Here is a 17,336-nt window from a genome sequence, read left to right as displayed (position 1 = left end):
TGATTAATTCTGTCAGAAGTAGAGAAAGGCTTAACAAGGTAAGTGATATGTATTAAATTGTAGGAAATGTTAGATAAACAGCTTTCTTTAGTATTTTTTGAGTTAGAAAGCAAGTTTTTAGCTTGGGGTCAGAATATTTTTAGAGAAAAAGTTTAAAATGTGCCCAAATCTGAAATTCTGGATTTAAAAGAGTGAAAATCTGCATGTTCCTCTAATACCTAATGACGAATTCTAATTGCAGAAGGATGCCAATAACTAAAACCACAAAATGAACCCTATGTATACCGGTGACCTTCTTTACTCAGAATTAATTAACACAAGCACTTGTTTCTTGCAGAGCACTTTGCTGTAATTTAGAACAAATTAAGGGAAAAAATCATTCAAGTGCTGTTTTCTTCACACCATGAAGTAAGCATGATGGACCAAAGTTAACTCATTTAAAATATTATCATCCATTTCTTGTAATTATGAATAGCAATACCATCTTTTTTCTTCAAAAAAAAAAGACATCATGATCTATGCTATCTTCAACTTGTTTCCTGTGCTTCTATTAATGGAAATTGATTTTTCAAGATTAATGTAAAATGTGTTTCTGTTTCTCCCATTAAGTCTCTTATTTATATTAGATTCAATGTATATGTTCCTGGATATTTTTCAAATAAATATATTTTTAATATAATACAGCAAATTGCAAATTGTTAAAGGACCATTTGTAATGTTTTCTCCTGGCCCTCCCTAGCCCTGAAACTGTGGTTTTATTATTGTCTTCACACTGTTGTTTGTGAATTAACTTGAGCTCCTTGAGTTCCTACTTCTAAGAGATTATTTGAACTTTACTTTTTACCTTCTTAGTATACAGAGCTTGGTAGGAGCTGGAAACCCGACTCACAGATTTAGGAAACAGTGGGTTCTTGTCCCTGTGGACATCAGAACTGGGGGGAGGGAGAGATAGAGAACCAGAAGGCAGAACAAGGAAAAACTCAAAGAAAGGAATGGGAAGGAATGGAAACGTAACAGGAAATGTTGCCTCAGTGAGTCACCAAGGGCTTTGGAGTTCCTGGCTGAGGACAAACTTCAGGACAGAGCATGCCTTAATCGATGTGCTAAGCCACTGGCTCGGGCAGTCCTTAAGCAAGGGCTCCTCTGATCAGACAAGGAATTGTTTCCTTCCCTTTTACTCCAGATGACACCTAAAGGTGCAAAAGAAAACCATCTCTGCACACTACCAAACAGACGGTGCGTGAACGAAGCAGACCCTCCTGACCACAGGCAAGGACTGGAGAGCTTGGTGAAACTGGTGCTCAAGGTAGAAATTCCCTGCGATTGCTACTGCAACTTATACTAAACATCCCAAGCGAAGTGAAGGGAGAAAAAAAGAGATATTAAGCAAGAAGGCCCACTTCTTTATGCATTGCTTTAGAAGATAATCTGTAATTGCATATTAATAAGTAAAGTTAACGTTACACTTAAATAATAACCTATATTTGTTACTGCATTTGAATCACTCTTATCCGACTTAGTTGGTCAGGAAATCACAAAAGTCAGTTAAAAGAAGGAATCATAAGAATTGTTTTAACATTAGTTTAAACATTTTATTTTCTATTAGAACACATAAACATACATTTATGCACTAATCTTTTGGTGTAGGGACAATGTCATTCCTTTTAATATTCCTTCCTGTTGGTTTTATGCATAAAGCATATCTATAAGGTGTTTTTCACAATCTCCGTTTTTAGTAAGTGAAAATGAAACCCTGTCTCTGCAAAAAATACAAAAAAGTTAGTAGAGTGTGGTGGTGCATGCCTGTGGTACAGCTACTTGGGAGGCTGAGCCCGGGGAGATTGAGATTGCAGTGAGCTGTGATCGCACCACTGCACTCCAGCCTGGGCAACAGAGTGAGACCCTGTCTCAAAAATAAAGATAGCTGTAGAACAATTTGAGTGCAAGCCCTAAATGTTTATAATTTTCCTCAATATCTGTAGTTGTCTTGCTCAATAATAGCTCACTACAATGTCAAACTCCTGGACTCTAGCAAGCTTTCTCCCTCAGCCTCCTGAGTAGCTGGGCCCGCAGGCACATACCACCACGCCCAGCTTATTATTTTAAAAAACTTTTGTAGAGACGGGGTCTCGCTCTGTTGCCCAGGCTGGTCTCAAACTCCTGACCTCAAGTAGTCCTCCCTCCTCACCGTGTCAAAGTGCTAGGATTGTAGGCATGAACCATTGCACCTGGCCCTATTTTATGTTTTACAAACTGTATAATTACAATGTCTAGTACAATTGGCATTAACGGATTTCGGAACAAACACAACCAACTGGTGCTAAGCATATGAGGGAACCCATGGGTGGAGCAGCCTGGACCGCCTTATTTCACAGGTAGCTTGGCTGGTCCCACTGCACAGGTAAGTGGTAAGCTGCGGCTTCAGCTGTTCATGTTTGAGACTTATTCCACGTACAGAAAGTTAGACTTTCCCTCAGAACTGAACTCTGGAATCCACACAGAATAGATCTGAGCATAAATAAGCAAGAAACAAAGAGAATAGCTCCCCAGGCCACCTGTCAGATTGGAACTTGATTTAACTTGTCTGAAAAAGGAAATCACGGAGGTGCTGAGGAAGGGGTGGGAAGAGAAACAGTCCCCTATGGAAGCAAGCTCAGAGACAGGTGTCCTCAGCAGTTTTGGGAGAAGGGACTTGCACTTCCGAAGCCAAGGCTCCTAGGGATATGGCTAAATGATTTTAGGGTTCCAAGGACATCCCTGTGGTGAGGTGGATACATCATTAGGATCTGCTGTAAGCACAACTTCCTTCATTTCATTTCCGTGTTCACCAAAAATCTCTAGCTAGGATTTAAGTCCTCCGTGTAGGCGTGTCTGGCATTGAGAGAAAGTCTGACTCCGACTTTGAGTATGTTAGACCCCTAGGAGGATCTAATAATTTCCAAGGGTTTTGGGGGGAACAGATGGTGTTTGGTTACATGAGTAAGTGTTTTAGTGGTGATTGCTGAGATTTTTGGTGCACCCATCATGCAAGCAGTGTACGCTGTAACCAATGTGTAGTCTTTTTTTTTTTTTGAGACGGAGTCTCGCTCTGTCTCCCAGGCTGGAGTGTAGTGGCACAATCCCTGCTCACTGCAAGCTCTGCCTCCCGGGTTCACGCCATTCTCCTGCCTCAGCCTGCCAAGTAGCTGGGACTACAGGTGCACGCCACCATGCCTGGCTAATTTTTTGTATTTTTAGGAGAGACGGGGTTTCACCGTGTTAGCCAGGATGACCTCGATCTCCTGACCTCGTGATCCACCCGCCTTGGCCTCCCAAAGTGCTGGGATTACAGGCGTGAGCCACCGCGCCTGGCCACCAATGTGTAGTCTTTTATCCCTCATCTCTCTCCCACCCTTCCCCCTGAGTCCCCAAAGTCCATCATATCATTCTTATGCCTTTGGGTCCTCATAGCTTAGCTCCCACTTATGAGTGAGAACATACGACATTTGGTTTTCCATTCCTGAGTGACTTCACTTAGAATAATTGTCTCCAATTCCATCCAGGTCACTGCGAATGCCATTATTTCATTCCTTTTTATGGCTGATTAGTATTCATATATATATACACACACACACAAATATATAATACATATACATGCACATATATATACATATAGATATATACATATACATATACAATTTCTTTATCCACTCATTGATTGACGGGCATTTGGGCTGGTCCCACATTTTTGCAATTGCGAATTGTGCTGCTATGAACATGCGTGTACAAGTTATCTTTTTTGTATAATGTCATCTTTTCCTCTGGGTAGACAGCCAGTAGTGGGATTGCTGGATCGAATGGTAGTTCTACCTTTAGTTCTTAAAGGAATCTCCACACTGTTTTCCATAGTGGTTGTACTAGTTTACATTCCCACCAGCAGTGTAAAAGTGTTCCCTTTTCACCACATCCACACCAACATCTATTTTTTTATATTTTTTTGGTTATGGCCATTCTTGCAGGAGTAAAGTGGTATCACATTATGGTTTCAATTTGCATTTCCCCTGATCATCAGTGATGTTGAGCATTTTTTCATATGTTTGTTGGCCATTTGTTTATCTTCTTTTGAGAATTGTGTATTCATGTCCTTAGTCCACTTTTTGGTGGGATTGTTTTTTCCTTGCTAATTTGTTTGAGTTCCATGTCAATTCTGGATGTTAGTCCTTTGTCAGATGTATATATTGTGAAGATTTTCTCCCACTCTGTAGGTTGTCTGTGTACTCTGCTGATTGTTTCTTTTGCTGTGCAGAAGCTCTTTAGTTTAATTAAGTCTTGTCTATTTATCTTTGTTTTTGTTGCATTTGCTTTTGGGTTCTTGGTCATGAAGTCTTTGCCTAAGCCAATGTCTAGAAGGGTTTTTCCAATGTTATCTTCTAGAATGTTTATGGTTTCAAGTCTTAGATGTAAGTCCTTGATTCATCTTGAGTTGATTTTTGTATAAGGTGAGAGATGAGGATCCAGTTTCATTCTTCTACATGTGGCTTGCCAATTATCCCTGAACCATTTGTTGAGTGGAGTGTCCTTTCCCCACTTTATGTGTTTGTTTGCTTTGTTGAAGATCAGTTGGCTGTAAGTATTTGGCTTTATTTCTGAGATATCTATTCTGTTCCATTGGTCTATGTGACTATTTTTATACCAGTACCATGCTGTTTTGGTGACTATGGCCTTATAGTTTGAAGTCAGATAATGTGATGCTTCCAGATTTGTTCTTTTTGCTTAGTCTTGCTTTGGCTATGTGGGTTCTTTTTTGGTTCCATATGAATTTTAGGATTTTTTTTCTAGTTCTGTGAAGAATGATGGTAGTATTTTGATGGGAAATGCATTGAATTTGTAGATTGCTTTTGGCAGTATGGTCATTTTCACAATATTGATTCTACCTATCCATGAACATGGTATGTGTTCCCATTCGTTTGTGTCATGTATGCTTTCTTTCAGCAGTGTTTTATAGCTTTCCTTGTAGAGGTCTTTCACCTCCTTGGTTAAGTATATTCCTAAACATTTTATTTCTCCTTGTAAATTAATAAACTGACATTGTGATGTCCTCCTCAGTCTCATGTATGATTTTGTTTGGGCAGTGGCAGCTCTGGAACATTGCTGTAGGAGGTGCATAGGTGTGGGCAGTCTCACCAGAAAGGGGGTCTAGACCTGAGGAACTTGTCATGGTGCAGTGATTCCACAACAGGGACACCAGGCTTTCTTAGATGGCAGAACAGTCATATATTGGCATTACAACATCTACCTCAGCTTTTGCAGGTGTTTAGTTGAGTAAGCCAAAGCATGGCATCCCCTGGTCCAGAAAAGAGTATGTTTCTGTGGCTTGAAACCAGGAACCAGGTCTGAGACATAATGGTCATCTTTAAGTTCCAGTCCATCTCCACACAGCCTTCCTTTTCTTTGAAGACAACTAGGCCACTTCTACCAGCTCTCATCTCTCTTATTACGTGGTAGTACTTGAGAGATCACAAATCTGTTTTAAGCACAGTTTTACAGATGACAAAAGCAAGACTTAGAAATATTCTTTGATTTCACCAGTAATACATGGCTAATTTGTGGCAATACATGAGAACTAATCTCATGATTCCCAGTTCTGATCTGGGTGTCTTGCAGTGTGACTGACCCCAGAGCACTGCAAGAAAGGAGGAGGTTACTGCAAGAAAGGAGGAGGTTAAGAGGAATGTGGGTCATCATAGACGAGGGATAATGAAAAAGTCTATGCTATCAAGACCATAAAATCAGAGAAAGGGAGAGGCTTCTCACCTGACTCAGATACCTGGGAAGGTGAGATATAGTTGCATTTATGCACTGGAACCTAAATGGGTCTGTGGAATAGGAAAGAAACCCCAAGGAGAGTTCTGAAAGTGGGAAGTTAAAGGAAGGGAGTACAGAAGGGAGAATCAGGAACCCCAGAGGAGATATACAAAATGCCTGACAAACAATTAAATTCAAAATTCCCCATTTGATTTTACTGATGGATCTTAGGAATGGCAAAATTTCCCCCTACGGCCCTAGATAGTAGCAAGAAGTGGGTTGCTTCTGTTTTGCTCCATGTTTCTAGAGACTGATGCATTCTTATGAAAAGCTAGTGATTTGCATCCAACCTGATCAAAGATAGAAACAAACAGCCCTGCAAGTCACCTAATTACAGGTAAAAAGAGAACTTTAAAAGAGTCTTTTTTCAGTAGTAATAACTGGAAAGTAGAAAAAGGGAACTAGAAGATCATTGAGTTTAGATTCCAATTGGTGACATGTATATCAAATATGAATGCAAAGTCTTTTAGCATCAGTTTTATTTACCCTTCCTCCCTCCCAGTCCTGTATGGATGCTGGCTATTCCTCCAAAGTCACACTCCACCCTTCTTTACCCTGCTCTGTGCCTCAGATGATGTCCCTTGGTGTCCTTGCCCTCTAGTTTCGGTTGGGTCCAGCCCAGTGTGGGGCTGGGAAAGGAGATTTGAAGATGGAAAGTAAGCAAGTTTGGAGATTTGGGACCCCTTGGCTCCCTCCTTGCCTTGCTGGAACCTAGCACTGGCCACATTCCTCCACCGGGGATGCAGTGCTGGTCACCTGCTCCTCTCCATAGCTTCAGTGTTTTCCAGATCCAGGAACAGCAAACACACTGCCTCTTCAGGCCTGGGGTGGTGAAGGCTCCCTGCTCCATGGAGCTGGGGGGGGAAGGGGTAGTTCATCATCCCTTGTTACTTCCCTTAACCTTCTCACACCTTTATAAATACAGTAGTCCCTTTGTTAAACTCTCTCCAGTGACCACTTCGAGTGAGCCACCCATTTCCTGGAGAGCCCCTACTTATACAGCAAGCTTGCAAACATGCCACATGCTTTTGATATTGGAATGGCTCACTGTTTAGCCATCTTTTTCCCCCCAGCTTTCCATTTCATTTTTGTGGGAAGCTTTTCCAACACAACAATATAAAATTCCAATTAAACACATGTTCAGCCCTACTAGACTCTGGGAGCAAGCATAGTAAATCATTCCCAAGTAAGCCATTCTTGATCTAAAATAAGAGTGGACGCTAAAAAAAAGGTTATTATAAGCCCAAACTGCTAAATTATACTTTCATGACTGAACACAACTGTAATCCATATTATTATTTTAAATTACACTATAAAAAGCAGTCATTTATTGCCTTTCCAAAACACGGTGATAATATATTACCAAATTATCAAGGGTTCTTTATTAAATCTCTTGAATTTGATTTATAATACACGAGGTAGCTTATCCTTGAGAAAGATCTACTAAAAGGTATACTTAGTCTTAAAGCTAGTGAAATAAAATCTCCCTCTAATCAGCTGCCAGAAAGCTTCCGCTTCAGTGCTTTGTTGATACTGGTGTCAGCAGGACATTAAAAGCTTGAAGCTTTTTACGTTTGATCAAATACCAACATTATGCTGAAGCAGAAGTATTAATTCATAGAGTAAAGCTTCCAGAACCTCTCCAGCTCTCCTTCATCCTTCCTCCCCCCACCAAAAAGGTCACATCAAATCAGGGGTTCAGGGACAAAAGAGAGATGGGCATTTTGTCAGTGTTTCATGTACACAAAACCACTCTAGAACCCAAGGGAGAGACAAGCACTAAAATATACTTTTCTAAAAATGCCAATCACGTCTAAGAAAGGGGAAAGTAACTGTTGCTGAAAAATAAGAAGGTGACCTGGTTATTATTCTCATCTTATAATGAGAAATGGAGCACCAGAAAGGGTCAGGAATTTGCCCCAAATTTTCAGCTAGTGTTTGGGGAGCTGGGATCCTTGTCAATCGGATCATATTACTACAGTCCCTTCCTGAACAAAATCTCTCAACAAAGAAATAGGAAGCCTCCAAGATTAAAGAAAAAAATCATTTTTTTCCACAACTTTTTTTTTTTACTTTGATTCCAGAGCTTCTAAAAGAAAGTTTTTATTATGCTGCCAAATTCACAAAAACGTTCAAGGGAACAGATTGAATTTTAAGTGTGTCTCAGAAACCTGCAGGAAAGTGTCAACAATAAAAACAATGTTCTCAGAAGATTATTTATACATAAGAGCCCAAAATGTATTTATATTGACATCTACATAGTTGCTGTAAATTCTAATTTCAGTTATCTTTTACGTGGCTTTCTCCCCCTTGTCAATACACACATACGCACACCTACAATGGAGAAGTAATGCAGGCACTGTGCAACCTGTAAGATGCTTACCGTTGCTGTAATACAATTAAGACATGCAAGATCCTAATTGATTATTTGATTTTTTTTATAACAGACTGATGTGGAAAATAAGAGTTAGCACCATTGTTTTTAACAGGTATACAGGTGAGAGGAGCTGGAAAATTCATTGCTGACATGGAGAAATACATGTGTATCGGGGAAAGGGGGCAGATATAAGAAGGATCATTTTGGTTTGTTTGAAAATCACATATCAAAGTGTTGAGGAAACAGAAGTTATCCACATCGTATTGCCCAAGTCCTTATTGCCATAAATGTATTGGACAACATGAGGCACCACAGGAGTAATATGCCTCAGACCAGATAGGAAATGGAATGTACCGTGACATACAACTGTTATTCTTAACAAAATATAGGATCTAACCAAAGTGTCCATACTGGGGTCTGGAACAGATTTTTCCTGGGAGCAAAAAAAGAACACGACCCCAAATCCACTTCTCATGTTTTTATTTTTTATTTTTTTATTTTTGTTCGCACCCCCCCCCCCCCCCCAGCCCCCAGAGTAAAAGAAAATTGTTTTCTAGGTAAATGGTCTTTCCTTAGCAGTACTTGCATGGCTTGGCATTTGGTGCCCAAAGCATTCAGCAATAGGTAACTTCTTTCAGTTTAAAGATTCTGGCTGGTCCATTACATAGAATTTCATTTTTATGAATCTTTGAAGACTATCGTACTTGATATTTGATATTCATTTTGGCTGCTTTCATCTTTGAACACCTTTCCTGACATGAAGCTACTCCCCAGCCTCCTCGCAGCTCAGGAGCAGGCATGGGACATAGGCTCCACCAATGAGATCTGTATAAGAGAGACTTCGATTCAGAAGCAAATGACAATGTCCTAGGCTGAAGAGTAGTCCCTACAGATATCAGATCCTAATCCCTGGAATCCACATGTTACCTTATGTGGCAAAGTCTTTGCAGATGGGATTCAGTTAAGAATGTTGAGATGAGGAAATCATCCTGCATTATCCAGGTGGGCCTCACATGCAATCACATGTATCCTTAAAAGAGTGAGTCAGAGGGAGATTCAACATGCATGCAGAGGAGGAGGTCATATAAAGATGGGCCAGAGAGGGATTTGAAGATGTTGGACCTGAAGATTCTGGTTATGCAGCCACAAGCCAAAGAATGCTGGTAGACCCCAGAAGCTGGAAAGGAAGAAACGGGTTCTCCTCCAGAACCTCCAGAGAGAGAGAGCACAGCCCTGCCAACACCTTGATTTCAACCCAGTGATACCTGATTTTGGACTTCTGACCTCCAGAATTGTGAGAGAATAAATTTCTGTGGTTTCAGGCAACCAAGTTTGTGGTAATTTGTTACATACTGAAAACTAACACAAACATAAAGAAGTAGGCCCCATACAGAATGCATTCTAATGAGGTTGGTGGCAGCCACATACAGCTTTCAGAAGCAGCAGTAGCAAAGTTTCCAGGACTGCTTTCTAGTTCACAGTGAGCTGCAGAGTCTATGTCCACAAGGTCTGGCCATGGAGTGCTCCAGTATAATCTGTGCTTTGCTTTTGCTATGTTGTCTCTGACCCTCTCTACAATCCTGTGAGCTACTGAGTATATTTTCACAAATTACTTTTCTGCCTGAACTATAGAGCATTCCATTTTTTACAACTGAGAATGCTGGCTATAACAATAATTAAATTAGCATGATCTTCAACATGTTGGGCCATCCTCACCTATAGCAGATCATGTGTAGGGCATCTCCTTCTCCCAGATATTTATCCATGTGAAATCCAGTTAAACTAAAAAGTAAGCAAAACCATTTGGTGGAAAAGAAAAGGAGGTGATGTCAGAAGCATATTCAATTAAGATAAACTGGTTAAGTTACTGTATTCAACAAAAATAACGATGAATGAAGTCCAATCCCTGTGTTTGAGGAGGCTAAATGGGTACTGTAAACATTGTAGAATATTGTAAGTGAATACCACATTGTTCCTGCCCTGCTATCTTGCCCTGTGGTTTAATAATAGAGCATGCCTCACCTTAGGGCCTCACGACCCCAAGTATGTCCAGGGACCTGTGGCATCACTCAGGAACTTGTTAGAAATGTATTAATAGACTCTCAGACCTTAACCGAGACTTATAAATCAGAATCTGCATTTTAACAGATGCTCAAGTAATTCATATGCATTTTAAAGGTTGGAAGCTCTTTACAAGGTGACAAGGAAGAGGACGTTTTGGAGGAGATGGCACCTGAGTTGGGACTTGGGTTGAACTGAGAGAAAGACACCCCAGGTAAAGAAAATACCCTGAACATAGGCATGAAGGTGGGAAAGTATGGGACTTGATCAGGGATCATAAGGTGTTTTACGAAATTCTACATATAAGATAAATAAAGGGGAAATAGTTTAGGATTTGTTTGTGGAAGGTCAAGGTGGAGTTTCACTTTAGCCTGAGGCATTGAAGGTGTGTGGAGGGGCAGGTGGGAGGGTGACATGACTAGAACTGTGTTTTAGGAAAATTACACTGACCACATGTTGTCAAGTTGACTCAGAGGGACAGCTAGAAGGAGGCGCTCAGAAGACAGCATATTGCAGTTGTTAGGCAAGAACAAAATAGTGACAGTACATGAGAAAAGAAGAATGTAAGGGTTACTGGGCAGGAAAACAAACAGAACTTGGTACTGTTTGTTTGGGGATGTAAAAGGCAGAGTAGATTTTAAAATTTAAAGTCTGGGTGTCCAGCAAGGAAGATAGAAATTTGGAGGAGAAGTAGGTGTATCAGCAAGATGAAAACTGGTGAGTATGAATTTTAGTCTTGTTGATTTTCATGCATCAGAGGACAAGCATGGGAAGTGCATTGGAAATGTGAGATTAAACCAGCACTCAGGAGAGAGGTGGAACCTGGGAAAAGATCTGGGGGAAATTGGTGCAAAGGTGATAACTGATACCCAGGAAATAGATTAACTTTCTGGCTAAAAGAGTGTGGATGGCGGGAAAAAAGAGCCAGGAAAAGAACCACTGGGAATACTCTCATTTAGGAGAAGGAGGAAGAAAATGTGCCAGCCAGGGATCTTAGGAGCAAATCACAGAACACCCAACTCTGGCTCACCTAAGCTGAGACAGGATTTACTGATGGGATATGGTCTTGCTCACACAGAGCCAGAGCTGGAGAACCAGGCGCAGAAAACAAGAGGCAACCGAGTGAGGCAGGCAGCCCAGAACTGCTACAAGCCCACTCCGGCCACAGGAGCTTTTGGTGCGAATGCCACCACGATGCTGCCTGCAGGGGGAGCTCGCCATGGCTGATGCTGCACCCTCGGCCCTGAGACAGCGCGGCTTCCACCTCCAGAAATGATTTCTGACTGTCCCAGGCTGAAGCCTCTGACTGACAGGGCGCAGGTCACATGCCGGCTTTCCAGCAGGGAAGGAGCGGAGGGGAGTGGGAGGGAAACGGCCCCTACTACCGTCCCCCGGGTCCTGTCTGCCTCCCCAGCCCTAACCCCGATGATTTTCCCAAACAGGCTAGGATGCGGAGGCCGAGCATCAGAAATTGACCACTATTCAATAAAGCAGTGAGGAAGGTGGGAGCCCCAAAATATCTGAGACTGGTCTCAATCAATTTAGAAAGTTTTTTTCGCCAAGGTTAAGGACGCATCTGTGACACAGCCTTCAGGAGAGCCTGATGACATGCCCAAGGTGGTCAGTGCACAACTTGTTTTGTACATTGTAGGGAGAGATAATACATCAATTAATACATGTAAGATTCACATTGGTTCTATCTGGAGGGAGGGACAACTCAAAGCAGGGTGGCGGGGCTTCCAGGTAGATTTAAAATTTTCCCGTTTGGCAATTGGTTGAAAGAGTTATTATTGGTAGAAAGAACTGTCTGGGAGCAAGGAGAAGGAGGTGGTGGTGGAGGGAAGTGTTGGGAACAGACAGGGAAATGAGGACAAGCAAATCCTGGAGGGGCTCCTTTAATACAAGTTAATATTTAAAGGTGTTTATCATAAGCAAGTGTTACGCCCAAAACTGTGGGGTATTCAAACATGGGGAAGACAGGTCATAACTTCAATGAGCTGATGAGCTACCAGGCATCGGAGTAGATGACCTTTAATGTTCGTTCACCCTTAAATATGCTAGAACTTAATATTTTTAACGCAAATATCAATAAAAATCAAGTGAGGATTTAATAAGGTCAAATAATAAAAATTGCATTGGGAGTTCAGAGCAGGAGGCAGACACTTCCAGCTGGGAAGGTTTTAGGGAGGAAGCAGAATCTTAAAGGATAAGGAGACTTAGTGGGGACAATGAGCATTTGGAGGGTTTGCCAAAGAAAACAAAAGGTACAAAACTATGACACACACACACAGACACACACACGTATACAAACCAGATGTCAGAGTAGACATTTATCAGTTGTGAGGCTTCCCAGCATCTGAATCTCTTGAGGTTCCCCATCTTATGAGTCACAGCTATGACTCTAAGAGCTGAAAGATCAGATGCTCACTTTCCCTGTCATCTTTAAGTCTAGGGCACAGGGGCACAGCTTGGCTTTCTCAATTAGGGACACTCAGGGGCCGGGCGCGGTGGCTCACGCCTGTAATCCCAGCACTTTGGGAGGCTGAGGCGGGTGGATCAAGAGGTCAGGGGTTCGAGACCAGCCTGGCCAACATGGTGAAACCTCATCTCCACTAAAAAATACAAAAATCAGCTAGGTGTGGTGGCGTGTACCCGTAATCCCAGCTTTTTTGGGAGGCTGAGGCAGGAGAATCGCTTGAACCCAGGAGGCGGAGGTTGCAGTGAGCTGAGATCACACCACTGCACTCCAGCCTGGGCAACAGAGTGACACTCTGTCTTGAAAAAAAAAAAGTAGGGACACTCAGCCTCTGCGTTCAACAGTGGCAGTTGCTGCCCTGGTTCTATGGCATGATTTTGTCTGTGTCCCACTTTCCCTAGATTCATTCTCACAGCCTGGTTTTCCACCATTTCCAGCAATTCTGCAAGCTATCTGAAATCCTTTCATTAAATTTCTTTTCTTTTTAAATTAGCTATACTTATTTTCTGTTTCTGGCAACTAAAAATACTGACTGATAGAAATGTGATCATCCTGACTGATGAATGTGACCATGGAAAAGCTCGTGATCCAGCTTAATTGAAAAATTGGGGGGATATATTAGCCAAGGTTATATTAGGGAAACAGCTCTCTAAATATGTCAAGTAAAACATATTTAATACAGAAAACTAGAAGATTATAGAGTCTGGAAGGTCCAAGGGAGCAAAGATCTGAGAAGCCACTGTTGCAATTCAAGAAATTTAGGCTTGCGTGGGTTGCAGAAACCACTACTGAGGATCTTAGCTCTGCAGCACCAAAGTGATTCTCAGGCACATGCCTGGAAATCTGAGGGAGGTCTTCCCAGATGTCTGCCATCTGCCAGTGCTCATGAGCTTGCCTCTAGCTGCAGCTGGAGAAAAATGGCTTCTCCTTTATTAGCTTGCAAATCTCATACAAGTGTCCCTCATCAGTAGATTCTAAACTGAAACTCCACTGACAAAGGGAGTCTGGGAAATGTAACTTTCCAATTTCCAGTCCTGCCATAAAAGGAAGAGTTTAGAAGGATGGTCACTGGGAGAATGGGAGATAACTGTTCCCCTTCCAAGGTGTGGGGTGGGGGACATGCAAAAATGCCTGGATTCAACTCTCTTCTCTTCTTTAAGCTTCCTCACTCTCCTACTCCCACTACATCTGCCAAACCAGTAATTTCACTGAGTCTTCCAGAACATCGATAACCCGATTTTCTCTAGTCCATCAGCTCCTTCCACCTTTCTTGCAATCTTCAACTCCCTTGCCTCCTTTTCTTCCAACAGTTGCTTCTCTATACTGCGAAAAATCCTAACATTGTTTCAATCCACCTGTTTGGTTCTTAGGTACAAGCTGGCAGGTATCATTGGGGGAAAAAATCCTACACCATGCAGATTGGTGTCATTAGTAGTTTATAGCTTCTAACCAGTCCCAAGTAAGCTACAGTTCTCATTCCCCACAACTACTGTTTCAAGCTTAGTAATACACCTATCAAGTCTGACTATCCTGTCTCCTCCCCAGCCTGCACACTCTCTAAGCAATGGCCTTGTCTTCTACTCCACAGGGAAAATAAGTAACCTACACTTGAACTTCTCCATGTGTTCCCTTCCTCCCCTGCACATAAAACCTACAAACTTCTCTGTACAGTCTCCAGTCTTACCACTTTCCTCCCTGTGGTGGAGGAGGCAGACTTCTCCTGCTTAAGGCTGAATTTCCCATCTGTGTTATAGATCATTAGCAATCTTCGTATCAGTTATCACCTCTCTTGCAGAATTGCCTCAAATGCTGTCTCTTTCCTGCCTCAGTCCCTTCACTATATAACAATGCTCAATTCACACACATCTTTAAAAAAGATGGGAGGAGGGAGTGAGGGGGAAGTTCCCTTAACTCTACACTTTCCCATTTCCCTTTCTTTCTGCTCTTATCCGTAGATAAGCTACCTGGCTTCCTGGCTACCCGGAAGAGTCATTGTCTACACTCGGTCACTGTTTCCACTAACCTCACACTGGGAGACTTTAGAGCATATTATTTAAGAGCTCAGTTTTTGAGATGGTCAACCTGGGTTCAAATTCTGCTAGGACCACTTACTTAGCTTTATGACCTAGTACAAGTCACTTAGACTTTGCAAGTCTCTGATTATTATCTTAAATTAGGGATAATCATAACTTCTCAGTGTTGTATGCAAAGTCCTAAGCACAGTGTCTGGAATGTAGTAAGTGTACATTCAATGTAACAAGTGTACATTCAATGTAACCTGCTACTATTTATTCCTTGCACCTCTGCAACCTGGTTGCTCCTCTTCTACTGTTGACACTGCCCCCATCAAGGCCTCCAGTGATCTTCTAGTTGCTAAAACTTATTAATGTTTTTCCATTTTTTAAGACAATATTTTATTTAATTTCTTCAAGGTGTTACATACTGTTGACTCCTCCCTCTTAAAATCCAGTCTTTTTTTTTTTTTTTTTTTTTTTTTGAGATGTAGTCTCGCTCTGTCACCCAGGCTGGAGTGCAGTAGCACGATCTCGGCTCACTGCAACCTCTGCCTCTCGGGTTCAAGCAAATCTACTGCCTCAGCCTCCTGAGTACCTGGGATTACAGGTGCCCACCAAAGCGCCCAGCTAATTTTTGTATTTTTTTTAGTAGAGACGGGGTTTCACCATGTCGGCCAGGCTGATCTCGAACTCCTGACCTCAGGTGATCTGCTTGCCTTGGCCTCCCAAAGTGCTGGGATTACAGGTGTGAGCCACCATGCCTGGCCTAAATCCAGTCCTTAAAGTGGAGCACAATAGATGATCCACTGGGGTGTGGGAAGAAAACATTACAATTTCTATTGATGGGAAGATGTGCCATTATTTTACCTATCACCAAGAAGGAAAACACTTCTAATTAAATGACACAGCTTCCTTTTGTCATTTACAAGTTTAGTTAATATTTATTACAAGAATTCTTTTAGATGTATTTAAACTTATAAATTTATTTAAACTTACAAATAATGACACTATGATTCATTGTGACTAAGTTCATTTATGCGGAGATACAACATCATCACAATTCCCTTATGGACAGACAATAAAATTGGGAAAATAAGCATTTTACAGTAGAAAAAATATATTTAGTTTATGTCTAACTTTGTAAGAAATTAAATTTTACTAATAGTTATTATATGGATTAAAAATATATATAATTTATAAGTATACATATATGGGATTTTCTCAAAAAAAACTTTATTGATTGGGTGTACAATTTAAAAGGTTTGGAGACCATTGAATCAATTAAGTCAGCCATTAAATCAATGGTCTCCAAACCTTTGAAATTGTAATACTCCTCATGGTTTCTTTCTCCACTCTGACGTTTTCTTCTTGGCTGCCTTCATGCCTCCTCTTCCTCTCTCTTTTCCTGACATGTTAGTATTCCCCAGATTCTTCATTGTTTAGACATTCCTAGAACTTTATCTACTTTTTGTGCACTGATAATGCTCAAATCTCTGTCTCCAACACAGCTCTCTCCTGAGTTCCAGACTGAAGGGATTAGTGAATTTTTTTCCATATTCATACAGTGTATATCTAAAATTCCTCAAATCTGAAAAATAAATTTATCCTCCCTTAAATCTTCCCCTCTTCCTGAGTCCTTCATCATAGCAAATGGCACCATCATTTACCAGTTGCCCACTTCAGAAGCATGGAATTTATCCTCCCAACAACCATTTATACTTCTGGATATTATACCTTCCAATAGCTCTAGACTATGTCACCTGCTCTCCTTCTTCTCTGGTACTGCTCTAATTTAGGCCTTGGCTGAAACAGAAAATAAGTTATAATAAAGGCCAATAGCTCCATCTACAATGAAAAATTAAAACGAAAAAATAATTTGCATCGTTAATTCATCATGCTAGAGTTACCAAGATAATCAAAATGGTCCAAAACAAAGACATCTGCTCTGAGTGGGTATGTGCCAGGGCTCAACACAACATTGTTTTAAGCCCATAATTACCTGGGATGCTGAATTGATTGTTTTTATCCCATAATTTGGTGTCTAGTGACTTAAGTATCTGGCTGTTAGAGAAAATCCCATTACTGTTTGGCAAACTATTTCAGACTGGATTGATTAACCATGAAATGAATGCAAGAGATTTGCACAGTTTAAACATGCACTTAATAGTTTAAATATGAGATGACATTGACGGCTTTCCAAACAGTGCTGATACTCTAATAGAGCAATTCACTAACATATATCAGTATAATCCTTACATATTCTCATTACTATCCCATTTTTTCTTTTATACTTCTAGAATTCTCCATTTTTAACTTGACAGTATTTCTAAATTCTTCATTCTGACACTTTTCATGGACAATAAACTATGGCAAATACAAGCTAAGCTACAATGATCATCAAGGGATTGCTGACTTTATTCTTCTCTTCCAATTTTTACAATGTAAATGGAGATAAGTGTAGTTGGAAAGTGCAACAAAACCCAAGAGCACAGTATACAATTTGAAGAGAAATGCAAGGAGTCTCAATTGTACATGGATTGATCATAATCGGGAGGGTCTTATT

The 17,336-nt window shown here is 41.0% G+C and overlaps 1 protein-coding gene across 24 annotated transcripts in view; it reads left to right on the top strand.

The window, feature by feature from the left end:
• The window catches only part of PLA2R1 (phospholipase A2 receptor 1), a 130,397-nt gene extending 128,920 nt beyond the window's left edge, over positions 1-1,477 (top strand). For 13 of the 24 annotated variants that reach the window (XR_008677326.2, XR_010129589.1, XR_010129588.1 and 10 more), the window contains one exon: positions 1,184-1,477. The gene's annotated coding sequence lies outside the window, so the exon portion shown is untranslated. Of the gene's footprint in view, positions 1-337 lie in introns of all 24 variants that reach the window. The other 11 variants (XM_055379089.2, XM_055379086.2, XM_063694911.1 and 8 more) reach the window with 2 other exon arrangements.
• The last annotated feature ends 15,859 nt before the right edge of the window (positions 1,478-17,336 follow it).

Source organism: Gorilla gorilla, chromosome 11 (genome assembly GCF_029281585.2).
Source record: "Gorilla gorilla gorilla isolate KB3781 chromosome 11, NHGRI_mGorGor1-v2.1_pri, whole genome shotgun sequence".
Taxonomy (NCBI): Eukaryota; Metazoa; Chordata; class Mammalia; order Primates; family Hominidae; genus Gorilla; species Gorilla gorilla.
The sequence above is the reverse complement of the archived record's forward strand: the minus strand, read 5'-3'. Positions and strand labels throughout refer to the sequence as shown.